This window comes from Oncorhynchus clarkii, chromosome 20 (genome assembly GCF_045791955.1).
Source record: "Oncorhynchus clarkii lewisi isolate Uvic-CL-2024 chromosome 20, UVic_Ocla_1.0, whole genome shotgun sequence".
NCBI classification, from domain to species: domain Eukaryota; kingdom Metazoa; phylum Chordata; class Actinopteri; order Salmoniformes; family Salmonidae; genus Oncorhynchus; species Oncorhynchus clarkii.
The window spans coordinates 37,388,862-37,392,790 of NC_092166.1; the positions used below are offsets into that span (position 1 = coordinate 37,388,862).

The 3,929-nt window shown below is 38.2% G+C and overlaps 1 long non-coding RNA gene across 1 annotated transcript; it reads left to right on the forward strand.

The window, feature by feature from the left end:
- The first annotated feature begins 509 nt into the window (after positions 1 to 509).
- Positions 510 to 2,363, forward strand: LOC139376324 (uncharacterized). The gene is made up of 4 exons (XR_011627903.1): positions 510 to 809; positions 922 to 1,831; positions 1,993 to 2,055; positions 2,246 to 2,363. It is a non-coding gene; the product is annotated as an uncharacterized lncRNA (long non-coding RNA).
- The last annotated feature ends 1,566 nt before the right edge of the window (positions 2,364 to 3,929 follow it).

The following is a 3,929-nucleotide window of genomic DNA, read 5'->3' on the forward strand; positions in this document are numbered from 1 at the left end:
TGTGGGTGCCACCGTCGTTCCATTTGGCTGCAGCTGAAAACGTATGATCCGGTTGGAACGTTATTGGATATATATGAAAATAACATCCTGAAGATTGATTCTCTACTTAGTTTGACCAGTTTATCTGAGCTAGATTGACAGCGCTTTGACCCAATGAGAATGGGGGACACCAAGGATCGCAGTGCATCTAAATAGGGCCGGACTAATGCATTTGGGGCACCTACCTCCATTCTGCAACTTTTGCCATGAGGCTGAGATTTGTTTTTTGACGGTTAAAAGCAAATTGACTGCATTTCGACACATTTTACCAGTGCTTATGAAACTTGCATATGCTATCTGGGGGCCCCAAACTCCAGGGGCCCCCAATCAATATATATTTTGAGGGGGACGAATCCACCTGTTCTGAATATTGGGGAGAGGGGAGCAATTTCGCCTATGACAAAAACACAGAGACACACACACACACACAGAGAAGAAAGAGAGACAAGAGAATACATATTCCATTCCATTTGTGTTTATTTTCTCTCTATCACATTTACATCACCTGCCTTATTTTCAACATCATCTTCATCATGACATTAAGTCATCCATTCACTTGATGTCACAGACTGACATAAGCAATAAAACAAATCCCTCTTCTACACATAATGAAGGAACATCAATCAATCAATTAACACGAACAAGATAATAAAGAAACACAAATAAGGTCAGTTTCACTCCAGCCAACGATAAGGCTCGGTAAAGACATGGCACAGCAGGAGAAAAACATTTAGACAGTTAAAAAATAAAGACAAACAGATCAAAGACAGGTAAAACAGTGACAAAGACAAACAGATCAAAGACAGGTAAAACAGTGACAGAAAGACAAACAGATCAAAGACAGGTAAAACAGTGACAGAAAGACAAACAGATCAAAGACAGGTAAAACAGGTAAAACAGTGACAGAAAGACAAACAGATCAAAGACAGGTAAAACAGTGACAGAAAGACAAACAGATCAAAGACAGGTAAAACAGTGACAGAAAGACAAACATATCAAAGACAGGTGAAACAGTGACAAAGACAAACAGATCAAAGACAGGTAAAACAGTGACAGAAAGACAAACAGATCAAATACAGGTGAAACAGGTAAAACAGTGACAAAGACAAACAGATCAAAGATAGGTATAACAGGTAAAACAGTGACAGAAAGACAAACAGATCAAAGACAGGTGAAACAGTGGCAAAGACAAACAGATCAAAGACAGGTGAAACAGGTAAAACAGTGACAAAGACTAACAGATCAAAGACAGGTAAAACAGTGACAAAGACAAACAGATCAAAGACAGGAAAACAGTGACAGAAAGACAAACAGATCAAAGACAGGAAAACAGTGACAGAAAGACAAACAGATCAAAGACAGGAAAAACAGTGACAGAAAGACAAATAAATCAAAAACAGGTAAACAGTGACAGAAATACAAACAGATCAAAGACAGGTAAAACAGGTAAAACAGTGACAAAGACAAACAGATCAAAGACAGGTAAACAGTGACAAAGACAAACAGATTAAAGACAGGTAAAACAGGTAAAACAGTGACAAAGACAAACAGATCAAAGACAGGTAAAACAGTGACAAAGACAAACAGATCAAAGACAGGTAAAACAGTGACAGAAAGACAAACAGATCAAAGACAGGTAAAACAGTGACAGAAAGACAAACAGATCAAAGACAGGTAAAACAGTGACAGAAAGACAAACAGATCAAAGACAGGTAAAACAGTGACAAAGACAAACAGATCAAAGACAGGTAAACAGTGACAAAGACAAACAGATTAAAGACAGGTAAAACAGGTAAAACAGTGACAAAGACAAACAGATCAAAGACAGGTAAAACAGTGACAAAGACAAACAGATCAAAGACAGGTAAAACAGTGACAAAGACAAACAGATCAAAGACAGGTAAACAGTGACAAAGACAAACAGATTAAAGACAGGTAAAACAGGTGAAACAGTGACAAAGACAAACAGATCAAAGACAGGTAAAACAGTGACAAAGACAAACAGATCAAAGACAGGTAAAACAGTGACAGAAAGACAAACAGATCAAAGACAGGTAAAACAGTGACAGAAAGACAAACAGATCAAAGACAGGTAAAACAGTGACAGAAAGACAAACAGATCAAAGACAGGTAAAACAGTGACAGAAAGACAAACAGATCAAAGACAGGTAAAACAGTGACAGAAAGACAAACAGATCAAAGACAGGTAAAACAGTGACAGAAAGACAAACAGATCAAATAGGTATGTCGATTACGAGTACGGTAGAAGAAGAAGCACAGAGTTGAGTGGAGCTGCCATGACGATGAATTACATTTGGATGGAGATCCATTGGCTTTGCTGTTGCTGTGCTGTTGGGCTGGACTCAACAACATCAACATTCAAAAAGCAAACAAAGAATAGAATCACTGAACATATTTCAAGGGCTTGGTTAGCTTAATATACTGGGTAATGACTTGGGACTACAGTACATTTTGAAAGAGAAAGATACATAATGGAGAGAAATAGAGGAGGAGATGGAGAGAAAGTCACTGAAGTTATGACAGGGAAATGTACAGGTACGGAACAGACAGACACCAAGGCAAGCGGCCTGTTGGAATGTGCAGGACAGGAAACAGAATCCCCAAAGGTGAAACCATGAAACTATAATTCTATTTCTCTGGATAACACACTTCCTCATTACATACAACATTACCTCAAAAGATAATAACAACAACACGTATTCTGATAAATCCATATTTGGCAGGAAGGGAGACAGAAAAGGTAGCAGATTTTAGGAATCGTGTACAAATCATTATGACTGCATTTATAGCACAGTCGATCACTCCATAGTGTATTATAAGACTTGTCATAAGCATTCACAACAGCTCATGGTTCCTTATGACCACCTTAACAAATGCATTACACCTTCATAAACATATTCATTATATGCATTACACTAAGTGGGAAGAGTGCAGTATATGGACCACTATAAGCATTCATAATGGCCAAGGACTCATTATAAAACTGCCCAAATAAACGCCTACATGCCAATGAATGCATTCGTAATAGATCCCACACAGGTGGCTCAAAGAAAGGTCATCAAAAGGTCAAGTTAGTTCAATTAAAGCACATAATTGCACAATGTAAGAAGGTGAAGCAATACTGCATGGTTGTGGTATAGATATGATATACACATGATAGGTCCAACTGTTAGTGTGTATGTTAAATGTTTTCCGATACTGAAGACAGAGCGCACTAACAGTTCTCTATAGGCAGTAGAAACTAGCCAGCGTTACAAGAAAGAAAACAAGCTTTTCTTTTTGTAGGTTTCAAATTCATCAACGTTTTTTCTCCCCTTTTCCCCTAAACTGCAATATAGAAGTATGTACATGTTATATTCAATATAGCTTCTCAATTGCCCTTTAAAAAATAGGAAGGAAAAAAATATTCTGAGCAAATCTACTTGAGAAAGTTTCCTTTTTATACAATAGAAATACAACAAAGAAAACAACATCAAAATAGCACCACGGTTCTCTTTACGGTGCATATGCCCTGAAACTACAAATCCATATCTAATAATCGTCACTGCTTGTCCCACTTCCTCTTTCAACACCTATCATAAAGCCCCAGTTCTCCAAACACACCAAATCAAAACCTTCCAAAGCCTCAGGTCTCCTAAACACGTTCTCATTTACAGCAACAACGTAGGGAATAGTTACACCGGGATGAATGAGCCAATTGGAAGCTGAGGATGATTAGGTGGCCATGATGGTATGAGGGCCAGATTGGAAATTTAGCTAGGACACCAGGGTTAAAATACTCTTACAATAAGTGACATGGGATCTTTAGTGACCACAGAGAATCAGGACACCCGTTTAACATCCCATCTGAAAGACAGCACCCTACACAG